The sequence below is a fragment of the Marmota marmota genome, unplaced genomic scaffold, assembly GCF_001458135.2.
Source record: "Marmota marmota marmota unplaced genomic scaffold, marMar, whole genome shotgun sequence".
NCBI classification, from domain to species: domain Eukaryota; kingdom Metazoa; phylum Chordata; class Mammalia; order Rodentia; family Sciuridae; genus Marmota; species Marmota marmota.
This window is the reverse complement of record NW_025999913.1, coordinates 8,964,701-8,977,525: the sequence shown is the minus strand read 5'-3', so window position 1 is coordinate 8,977,525 and position 12,825 is coordinate 8,964,701. Positions and strand designations below refer to the sequence as shown.

General features: G+C 38.0%; 1 protein-coding gene across 5 annotated transcripts in view; it reads right to left on the bottom strand.

Annotated features, from left to right (window-relative positions):
• Phactr1 (phosphatase and actin regulator 1) overlaps positions 1 to 12,825 on the bottom strand; it is a 500,641-nt gene that overhangs the window by 472,419 nt on the left and 15,397 nt on the right. The gene's annotated exons all lie outside the window — the stretch shown is intronic.

Genomic DNA, 12,825 nt, shown 5'->3' with positions numbered 1-12,825 from the left:
GGAAGGGGGACGGGGAGGGAGGGAAAAGAGAGGGAAAAGGAAAAAAGAGGGAGAGAGAAAGAAGGAGAGCAAAGGAGAGAAAAGGGTGAAGGGAGAGAAAGAAAATCCGTTAAGGATCCGTGGACTGGAGCAGAGACCTGGCTGTCCCTGGCTGGCTGGCGCAGGGGGCTCCCCCTGAGTCCCCTCCCAGCACAGGGCAAGGGGTCAGTGGTCAGGACCCACACCCTGCCTCTTGCCCGCAGCCCCAGTTTCAGGCGTTGGCACCGAGAGGCTAAGGCGAAAGGAAAGACTCTAAAGCAAAGATGCCCAGTCAGCACTGTGCCCTCTCCCGCCAAACGCACTTACTCTGCTTTTCAAGTGCCCACTATGGTCTGTTTAACCCTCAGGATCCTCTAGTGCGGGATGCGGGCCTCTGGGCCCAGCTTTGGCCGCTGCCTGCTTGCTGTTATCACTCCTGCGGTGCCAGCCCTGGTCCCTTGGTCATGGAGGAGGGCATTGTGACCAGGGGTACCCTCTGCTCCAGACCAGGAGCTCAAACAGAGAGAGAACCAGATCTGAAATTCCTCAGCCACTCTTTTCTATCCCTTACAACTTGCAGGTGTGGGCTGGAGGGAAAGTGTACCCAAGTTTGGGGACAGTTTGGCAGTAAAGTTTGTGGACTAGACTTACTCAGGCAGGATGGAGTGGTCCTCCCACACAGCTACTAACTTCTAGTTTGTATTTGTCTGTCCATAAATATCCATTCATTTTGCCCTTCAGCCTTCTCTTTACTTGGTCACATATAGCACAGACGCTCCTCTCTGGGATGGACCTGTAGTCTCTACAACCCTGTGCCCCTGTTTCTGAAGGAGAGGTGAGGATCAAAGGGATTTTACAATTCTTTGAACATTGGTACTGCTGCCCCACCCTCCCAGCAGCACAAGAGAAGAACCATGTAGGTTTTCTGGGATGTGAATTGGACCCCTGTGATGCTCCCACTGAACCTATTGATGGAGTAAAAACTCTTTTATGTTCATCTTTCTGAAACTTCAGTTTCTTGGCCCTTTGCTTCCCAATGTTGCCACTTTTCTATCTAAGTGCTCACTTGGAATGCTCAGCTACCCTTCCTGGGTTTCCTCCCTGGTGCAAAGGTAATCTCCATGTGAAGTCCTGCCCTTAGGTCCCAGAGGAAAAATGTTCCTTTGGCTCAGCAAGCCTTCCCTCTCCACTTCAGCTGTCAATTCTCCCCCATCTTGGGTTCCTTTGCCTTGCAATCTTCAGTCTCTCTTCACTGGTCTCTTGACCTCACATGTGCATAGTAACCTTCCATCTTTGGAAAAATATATCTGCCCTTGACCTTGCTGCTGTTTCTCTACCATACTATTTCCTTGCTCTTCTGCTTAATCTTGCCATAGGATTCTTGGCCCCTCCAGCTCCAATTCTTACTCCCAGTTCCAGTGGCAAGTTTCACCCTCACCTTTTCATCTTCATCTCTCAACCAAGATTAATTTAAAAGACCATCAGCACCTGTCTTTCCATTGCATCTCTTTCTTAGTTTCTTTGAAGTATTTAGTAATTTGTTCCTCTCAAAGATTTCCCCTCCCATATCCTTCCAGTACTGGGTTAACTCCTTTAGCCACTTGATTTCTAATTCTTAGACATTTCTCTGCATGTTAATTGAAAGTGCTCACCCTGGCATTTGGGGTCTTCATCAACCTGACTTTAATCTGTCTTTTCATCCTTACTTACCATACTTTCTTCTAGTCTACTGGGAATTGCCCCAAGTCTGGCTCCTTCCTGCATCTGCACCTGTGCTCCAATGGCACACCTCAGTTTCTTCCCTATAAACTTTCCATGTTCTCCCTAAGAATGTATTTAAGACATGAACCTAGTACCTAGTAAATGTTCAGCAAGTGGTTCTGAAGGAAGGAAGAGAGGGAAAAGAAGAAGAGATGGAGAGAAAAAAGAAAGGGGGTAAAGGCAGATTACATAACTAATGAGTAGTTAAGTTTGGGGATCAAATCCATGTCTTCCTGATTCCAAATCCTATCTCCTTAATGACTCTAAGACCCCCCAAAGCCTCAGGTGTCCAAGTCCCTTATCTAAAATGGTGTTGTATTTGCAGAGAATCTATATACTTCCACTCACATGCTTTAACTCATCTCTAGATTACTTATAATACCTCATACTGTGAAAGTGTTATATAAATAGTTGTTATACTGCATCATTTAGGGAATTTAGATATGAAAGTTAATATTTTCATATCATTTAGATATGAAAGTTAATATTTTTAGATGACTAATAAGGTTGTAAATCCAAATTGTAATTATAATGACAAGAACAAAAAGTCTATACATGCTCAGTACAGATGTAACCCCCTCCCCAATATTTTTGATCTACTGTTGGTTCAACTCATAGATGTGGAACTGTTATGGTTTAGGTATGAGATGTTCCCCCCCAATTCAGGTGTGAGACAATGAAAAGGGGCGAAATGATGAGATTATGAGAGCTGTAACCTAATCAGTGGATTAATCCACTGATGTGGATTAACTGGGTGGTAACCATAGGTACGGTGTGGTGAGAGGTAGTAGGTCACTGGGTAGGTACTTTTGCTCTCTGCGTCCTGGCTATCATTTCCTGAGCGTCTTTCCTGTGTCATGCCCTTCCATCACGCTGTGCTGCCTCACCCTGGACTCAGAGTTATGGAGTCAGATGACTGTGGACTGAACCTTGAAACTGTGAGCCCAAATAAATTTCTCCCCGCTAAGTTCTTCTTGTCAGGTATTTTGGTCACAGTGACAAAAAGATAACTAAAATAAGAACCCATGGATATGGAAGGATGAATGTATACTGATTTTTCTAAGTATATGTATTTGGTGTACTATCCATATTTTAAATGTGACATTTAAAATATTTTAAATACGCCTCATCATTATATCACATTTATTCTTTGTTAAACATAAATCAAAAATGGATGCCCCCAATTCCAAGAGGAAACAAGAAAGATCATTGTCTTATCAAATGAACTATGAAAGTTAATATTTTTAGATGACTACTGAGGTTGTAAAACCAAATTGTAATACAACATTTGAGTTTATGTTATTTAGGAAGTATAAAAAGTAAGGAAATAAACTCAAACAATTCTGAGTACTGTATTAATCTTAACTCTGAATCAATGCAGTGCTAATTTCCTTGTTCAAAATGCTTGGAATTTTCTGGTACTAGAATTTTCATTTATTAGTCAGTCTTTAGAAAAATGACAAAGCCATTTGAAGGAATAACTAGCCTTAGATTTTCCAATGTTTCTTTGATTTTATGATATAATGGTTCTTAATATATAGAAATACACCTTTGAATTTCTGATTCTCATTCATTTAACATTTTAGAGGATTAGGAAGTTAATATCGCTACCACTTTAGGTTAACCCCTCTTCAGAGGAGTTTAAAGGCACTTTCATTTTATTTCATTAAAAATTATTTTGTTATTTGTTTATTATTTTGTTATTTATTTTGTAATTCCAGATTAATATGTTTTGACAACAGAATATAATACTATATCTTTCTTCATGCTTTGGAATTCTTTTATCACTTTTTCATTTCTGATTATATCTTCCATTTCTTGGCTTCCTTAATTTATTTCTTCTCTGTCTTTCAACTATTTTTTATTTTTTTTGCTTTCACTTTGCCCCCTTTTCCCACATCTTTCTTTAGTTCTTTCTAAAAGTTCCTTTTCCTTGTATCTCATATGAAGGACTCACATTTGTGGACTTGTCTGTATATGACCACATTCTTTATCCTCTGGTATTCCTTTCACATTCGTGACTTCATGTTATAAAATATTTGTTTGGTGACATCAGGGGAAGAACCTGGGGTGGAATCAGGGATCCTAACATTACCACTGCCTCATCAAGTACACTGCAAGTCACTCTGCCAGGATGGGGCTCGGGTACCTCACTTTTGAAAATGCAAGGGTCAATACTATAATCTTAAATGTTCTTCCTAGTTTCAATACCTAATCATTTGTAGCTATTCTTGTATCTCTACTCCTTTTCATAAATATCCAAGGAATACTTTGTACATCCAAGAAAATAATTTTTCCTTTAATTTGTAATTGATCATATTCAGGGAACAACATGGTATCTGCACTTCTCACAAGTGATCTATTATCCAAGTCTGTTTTATGTAACTGCATCCTTTATAATCTACTCTGTCCCCACAGATTGTTCCAGTCATTTGACAGCACCTAAAATTTTATGTCTGCTGGTGTGGATGCAAATGTGTATATCAAAAGGATAGAATTTAATGATCTCAACTCCTTCCAGATGTAGTTATTTTTTTTCTTTTTGAATATGATTGCTGGCCTAGGAAAAAGACATTTTCCCCCTTTTTCTAAAGTCAATCATCATTTTAAAACTCTGGATTCTTACACATACATTGTTTTCAGAGAATACATCAAGGGAAAGAGAAGTTGTACAGAAGAGTACTTGAAAAAAGTAAGATGGTATAAATCCATCACTGACATGGAAGAGGACAGAGAGGAGAAGATGAGAAAAAAATAAGAGCATAAAACTTCATTCTTATTAAGAAAATTCTTCAGATGAGTAAAAGTTATCCTTTAAAAATATTGCCCAAAGTGTGTTTCTAGGACATCTTTACATCAGAATCACGTGGGATACTTATAAAATGTGGATTTTCTAGGCCCCCAACCTGAACCTACTGAGTCAGAATTTGAGGGGTGAGACCTGTATGTACATTTAAATTTTCAAGTCTTCCCAAAATGACCATGCTCACCACTTCTGTTCAGTGCTATGAAACAGGTCTTGGCCAGAGAGATAATGCAAGTAAAAGAAATTTAACAGATAAAATTATTGGAAAAATAAGAATAAAATTGTTATTAGTTGTATCTGTTAAGGTCATGCACTTATAGAATCCTCAAGAATACACAGACTAAAAAAAGAAAATAATACGCAGACTTATTAGAAATATTAATCAAATTTTACAATATCACTAGAAAATAAAGATTAAGAAGGACTACTTATATAGGATCAAAACCATCAAATACCTACAAATAAACAAAAAATGAGCAATACCTCTAAATGAAAAACTATAAAACATTGTTGAAAAAATTAAGAAGAATTAAAAAATGGGGAGTGGGGTAAAGATCCCCTGATCATGCTCTTGGATTGAAAAATACAATAATTTTAAAATGTCAGTCTCTTCAAATTGACTTTCAGATTTGATGCAATTCCTCAAATCTCAGCTGTTTTTAATTGAAAAAGCTGATTCTAAAATGCATATTAAAATGCAAAGGGAGAAGACTAGCCATTGCAATTTTGACAAATAAGAATAAGCTTGTAGGATTGACAGTAGAGGATATTAAAACATGGTAGAATGCAAAAATAGTGTAAGATAAATAGACCAATGGAAGAGAGTGAAACCTAAAAATAGACTCATATATGAACAGTTACATGACCATGACAAGAGTCCCCTGGAATGTAGTGGGAAAAGAATGCGATTTTCATAAATAGTGCTCAGTCACTTGGATACTCCTAGCAAAGAAGAAAATCAGTCTTGCTCCCAACCTCACACCATATGCAAAGTCCAATTCCAAATGGATCAAGGGTACATATGTGGAAAATAAACAACAAAGCTTCTACTTTTAATGACCTCTGCAGTGATTTTTAAATGCGACAAAATTAAGCTACTAACATAAAGGTAGATATGTGGATATCCTTAAAACTAAGAACTTCTGTTCATCAGAAGACCTCATTAGAAATGTGAAATTTGAAATATGTGGGATTCAGCTCAAATAGAGCTAGTAGGGAAATTTATAGCATTAAACACTGATTTAGAGGAAAGGAAAGGTCCTAAGTCAATAATTTAAATTCCTACCTCAGGAATTTAGAAAAAAAGAGAAAACAATCCACAGCAAGTAGGAGGAAGAAATTAATAAAGATAAATGCAAAAGTCAATGGCATCGAAAATAGAAAAACAGTAGAAAATAAATGAAGCAAAAAGATCCTATCTTTAAAAAAATCAATTAAATTGACTAGCCTGTAGCAAGACTAATGAAAATAAAAAGAGAAGATACAGCTCACCAATATCAGAAAATCAAATAGGGGCTATCACTGTGGATCCTATAACCATTAAAGAGATAATAGGAGAATACAGAAAATACCTTTTTGCTCATATATGGACTCTTTTTTTTTTTTTTTGAAAATGACAACATCATGAGAGTGGAAAAGAAAAGTGCAAACCTGGAGCAGATATTTTCCTCTATTTGTTATTTATTTATTTATTTAAATCGGTGCCTTATAATCATATATAACATTGGAATGAGCGGTGATATATTGATACATGGTCATAGAATAATTTGGTCAATTCATTTCCTAGTTATTTCCTACTCCCCTTTGGTCCTCTGCTTCTATTCTACTGATCTTCCTTCCATTTTCATGAGATTTCCTTTTTTTTTTATTCCTTTCTCTTTCTCTTTAGCTTAAAAAAAATAGACAAAAGACTTGACAGAGCCCACTTCATAGGAAGAGGATATCCAGGTGTCCAAAAAACATATGAAAAGATGGCCAGCGTTATTCCTTGTAAGTAAATGGATATTGAAATTTTAGCCTACATGGCTAACATTTAAAACTCATTCCATTCCAAGTATTGGTCAGGCTGTGGAAGAACTGGAACATTCAGATATTGCCGATGGGAATATGAGCTTGTAACATCACTTTGGAAGACTGCATGTTTACATAATAAACCTATGTGTGTCCTTTAATGTGGTCAAGCATGTTCATAGAAGATGTACTTATTACGGCCCCAGATTGGAAATAATTCAAATGGCCATCTGCAGGAGAAGCATATAAAACAATTGTAATATCCTCAGTGTCATGCTACATGAAAATAAAATACTCCTGCTCTAAGAAGCAACACAGATGAATCTTCTTAGACATACTCTTGAATGAAAGAAGCCATTTCTAAAAGATTTTAAGTTGCATGAGTTCATTTACATGAAGTTGAAGAATAAGCAAAGTTATCATGCTGTGATGGAAGAGAGACTGTCTCGAACCAATGTGGGGTGTGAACATATTCTGTATTTTGATCTGCATGGGGTTCTACTTTTTAAGAAAGCTGATTACTTTTGTAAAAGTTCAGGTTGCACATTTTGTATTTATGCATGGGAAATGATGTACATTTGATCTATACCACTAAAAATTCAGTTTTGTAAAAAGCTTCTGGCATGTTAAGATCCCCAAGTCAGTTTGAGAATTACTGCATTTAAAATAAGCACTAAATATTGTAAAACCATAATGTCAAAAATAAATTTAATTAATGGAAATAATTTATTAGTGACTTGGGCCATTTTTGGATTATCAATTATCCCACTCTTCCAAAATTCTGTGGTGTTTTTTCCTGTTCCTTATTTTTAGGCTATCCTCATACCTATCTCTGATAGCCATTATATTTAAATATTCCAAGCCTCATTACCAATGTATTAACTATATAATAAAATAACTGGATTGGTAGTGACGTAAGGAATAAAAAAATAATGACGACAATGGAATTCTTGCTATGCCTTGTTAAGGGTCAAAATGAAGGTGATGTGTTATGAGAACCCATGCCAGCTCAAAGAGGCTTGCATTGGCCAAATCTGGGACAATTTGAACAAAAACCAATGAAGTCTGTTAATGAAAGATAAGTCGTTAAAAACAGGCACTATGAGATCTGATAATGAATGGATAAAATCTGGAAAGGAAAAATGGTACATAAATGAAATATGTGCAGGACAGAAGCAGACCCTGGCTTACCCTGGCTTACACCAACATGGAGGTGGTGCAGGAATTGGAAGGATCATCATTATGCACCCATCACAGTAAAGAAGATGCAAGAGCCAACAATGGACGCTAAACCTAGGGGGAAATTTTGATGATGACCAGGACACTTTCATGGCTTTAAAGTTTCCTCCCAAACATTTATTAGTTTCAAAGTAGAAATAGGACAGCCTGTCACTTGGGCAATGCAAATTATCTCCAATGAAGGACAGATGGTGGGTTGTTAGGCACCTCCAGGTGTGACATCTAGAGAAGTATACAATGTCATCTCTGAACTATTGCAGCCAGACCTTGACTGACCTTGAGTCTAATCATGATACATTATCAGGTAAGTTAGGAGTGGTCTACTAAAAATCGGGAGAAGAACTGTATTTGGTCACAATGCCGAAATCCTAAAAGACAAATGAAGGGTGTGGAGATGTTTCAGATTAAAGAAGGCAAAGGCCAAACAGACCTGAGCCTAGACTGGACTTTCCTGGCCCCTAATCTTAGACGGAACTGACCTTAGACTGGATTTGGTCCTGGAGTAGAAAAAGGACTCTAAAAGACATGACTACACCCACTTACAAAATGAAATGCAAATTAAAATGGGAATGTCAGATTCTCTGCAATTAACAGATGTGCTGTGGTTATGGATCCAAATTCTTAGGAAATGCACATTCAAGTATTAGGAATCAAAGGCCACAATAACTCAGAAATGCACACACACACACACACAAACACAATTTTATTTTTACTTTTTTGTGGTGCTGGGGATTGAACCCAGTGCCTTGTGCATCAATCAAGCACTCTACCAACTGAGCTTTGTCTCTAGCCTCCCCACCCCACAATGTTTTTTACTCTAGAGAATAGAGATGATAGGGAATGATAGGGAGAGATAAGAGAGAACAAATCAGGTAAAATGCCCTCAACAGGGAGGGTCATTTAGGTGTTTTTCATACTATTTTATTTTTACAACTTTTCTGTAAGTTTTAAATGATTTCCATTAAAAGTTAAAAAACACTAGTAAAAACCTGTTTATTCCTCTCTATTCAGGAGGGTTTTCTAAGATTAGAGAGGATGTCCTACCCTTCCTTACTTTATGAAAATTTTTTTTATGAAAATTTGTCATTATCAGGTATTCATTTCTATAGACATTGAACAAACATAACGCTGATATTAAGAGTAGTCTGTCCTGAATTTATTTGCAAGACTTGGAATTTTTCTTTAAAAATTGACTCTTCCAGATGTGGTAGCACAGCCTGTTATTCCAACAGCTCAGAAATCTGAGGCAGGAAGATCTCAAGTTCAAAGCCAGCCTTAGCTCTTAGCTACTGAGCAAGACCCTGTCTCAAAGCAAAAAAAAAAGAAAAAAAAGAAAAAATGTGCCTGGGATGTGGTTCAGTGGTTAAGCACCTCTGGGTTCAATCCCTGGTACCCCCCACTCACACCAAAGAAAAAAAGGAAGGAAAAGAAAAACTTGGTGTATTTTAATGAAACAGATTAAGAATTTGGGCAATACAGATGAAGCATATTTCATGATTTTGCATATCTGACATGAATTAGAAATATAAGAACTTGTGTACCTCACAATTAAGCCCAGTAGGCTGTCGCTAATCACAGTGATGGTGTTGAAAATCATTCATGTAGAAAATATAAAAATGTAAATGATGAGGATGAATGCTATTAAGTAAAATATCAACCCAACCTACATTAGTAACTTGCATATCTAAATAGGTTTCTCAAAAATATGTCAAAAATGTTTTTTGACTGGCTTTTTAATCACAACTAAATTTAGAGCACAGATCCTAGAATGGTTTTCTTGTCTATTCATACACCTATTTTGATAGAGAAGCAACAATCTGAGGAGCTGCTATTGGTATATCTTTGTCCTCTGGGCTTAATTTATTGTTAAACAAGCTGTCCACTTAAAGAAAAGTTCTGATATTATTCCCCTCTTACATCTGGCTAATTTTGTGGGTGTGCATAAAGGAGAGCGGGTGGTTGCCTTGGTTTTACAATTGCTGCCTGGATTCCAGGTGCACAGTGTTCCTTCTGGCTCTGAGTCCTGTCTCCCTGTTACACAACTCAAGGGAGCACAATTCGCATCCTAGTCTATGTGATTAGGACAAGAAACGGTAGAGTTTGTGCAAGATGATACAGAAGATGGGGCCTTCCCAAAGGGACAGTTCCATATCTGGGCATTCAGACCAGCCCCATTTCCTGTAACAAGATATGGCTCTAGTGGTGACTTTGCTCTCTTCTTTAAGGCTCAACTACCTAGCTTTTCTTGAATCGATGCCTGACTATAATGAGTGCGAGACTAGTCATTGCTAGACCAATGTTGGCCTGGCCATCCTCTCCCAGATGGACTACCTTTTGCTCTAGGCATCATTGTGTCCAATTTAAAAACTGCTTATTGATATGAGACATATTAACAAACCCTGTCTAAGTACAGGAATTGTATTTTCTCTGCCTTTTGAAACATTTCCACTCCCTAAAAGACTTATGTGCCTTCTAAAAGCCTTCAAAATGGCCCCCAGTGACCCTCAACACTTGGGATCCCCAACTCTTGTGAATTTCCCTCCTACATTAAATAAGGGGTAGTTTTGTGACCACTAGAATATGATAGAAGTGATGGTCACAAAAATACTGTAGCTTGTGTCTTGCTCTTCCTTTGGGTCCCTTGCTTTTGGGTCCCCTAGGCAATGTGATGGGACCCATAGGCAGCCTACAGAGAGGCTCATGTAGCAAGGAACCAAGGACTTCTGCCATGTGCACAAGCCACCTTGGGATCCCTGGTCAAGCCTGAAGGTCACTGCAGCCCAAACCAACATCCTGATTGTCATCTCAGACCCTGAGCCAGAATAGCCTAGCTTAAGATACTCCCAAATTTCTGACTCACAAAAGGTGTGAGATAATAAGTGTTTGCTGTTTTAGACCACTAAGTTTTGGGGTAATATGAGAGGCATCAATAAATAAGTAATATTTACAGGTTCTCAATGGACTCAGAGATATCAAAAATAAATCCTTGGATGTCATCCATATGTACCAGAAAACCCAGATCTTAACCAGTATGATGGATAAGTTGATACATTTCAAGAGAGAGATGATGGTAAAGAAAACTAAAGTGACCAAGGAATTCTTTTTTCCCCAGTGAAAAACCTTTCTTTATCTTCTCCTCCCCATCTTTGCATGTCCAAACTGTGTCCACCCTGTAGGGCTAAAACGTTTTTATCCCCATGCCTGCTTCAACAGCCCTAGGAGAATTAGTATCTTCCTCTTTCTTTATCTCTGCCAACCGTGTGTCACTTAGTAATTTTCACTTGGTATGAATGTATAAGCAAGATAATGAGGATATTGTATTCCTTCTAGATAATAGGAACTACTGGATAGCAGCACAGGCTAAGACTACTCCTCCTGAGTTGGCATCCACATCCCATACTTACTGGTTGTGTGATTTCATGAAACTACTTAACCTCTTATGCATCTGTAAGATGCTGCTAACACAGGACCTACATGGTAGGGTCACTCTAAGAATTTAAATACATAATCCTTATGAAGTGTTTGGCAATGGAAATTCTTGATAGAGATTTACTGTCTTAAAGCTATTATTGCTAGCCAGTTTCAAGTAACTCTGTGGCTGTGAAATTAATCTTTGGCATAATTCCCAAACTTAATACTTCTTAGACCTTGTTAAAAAAAAGTTAGCTCTCTAAGCTTTGGTTTAGTTATAGGCAAACTGGAAATAAAACGAACTCTCTCACTGGGCTTTGGGAGGATAAAACATTATATAATAAATGTAAAACACAGACCCTGACAAATTGTGGGCGGGCAGCAAATGTTCATTGCTTCCTTTCTCCCAGTTTCTTAAAGTAGATGCTGTGCAGAGTGGCTGGGGGCTGGTTGCTAAAACATGTTAGATGCAGAAAAGGAAACTGCTTCAAGCTTTGCATGTTGAATTAAGTTAGACCTAAACCCAAGCGGCTTTCCATTATTCTGATGTTGAACCTGCCTGGTTGAGGTACACAAGTCATTTTCCCAGCCTCGTTGAATAGTGAAGATAATAATAAAATTATTTGTTTTGATTTTGTATTTTCTACAGGGTTGATTTTCCATATAGATGTTAATTAATTGACATCGTTTAAAATGAAAGGTTCTAACATTTCTAGTTCAAGTTTGATGTATGAGAAGATGGCATATACTTGGAAATGTCTTTGGGTGGCAATCTGCTGGACTTGGTTGACTGCAGAGTAACCCCAGAGGTCAAGGTGAGTACCATTTGAGTCCTATGTACAGGAAGACTGCAGGAGATGTGAACGTGAACTTAAGAGAGCATGAGACTAGGTTCTTTCTGATGCCTGCCCTGCAACCATCTAGCTGTCTGATTTAGTAAGTCACTCCCCCACACACAGGCACACGAAGGCAGGATCACCCAAGGAAAGCTGTGTTGTCAGAACGACAGATGTTTGAATCCTAGCTCCACCTCTTCAGTTTCCTGATCCTTCTAAGCTTTAATTCCATATGAATTGAGGGCAGTGATATCTAACTTGTAAGTTTGTGGTCTTGAACAAAATAAACAGGCATAGCTTCTGGTATGTTAGGCATCTAATAAACGATATTTGCCTTGCCTACCTTCCCTGAAGCTCAGTTTTATCATCTGTGAAATGAGCCAGTTGAATTAAGTAACTTCTAGTTCTAATGTTCTATTATTGTTTTGATTATACTGTTCAATGAAATAAGAGAAATACCTAGAAATTTGCTCATGGCAGGTAATGAAATACCATTTCTATCTAAAACAAGAATAAAAATATATGTGGCTGGTATGTGCCTGTAATCCCATTGGCTCGGGAGGCTGAGGCAGGAGGATAGCGAGTTCAAAGCCAGCCTCAGCAAAGTGAGGTGCTTAGCAACTCGGAGAGACCCTGTCTCTAAATACAATACAAAATAGGGCTGGGGATGTGGCTCAGTGGTTGAGTGCCCCTGGGTTCAATCTCTGGTTAGCTCCCCTCCTCAAAAAAAAAAAAAAAAAAAAT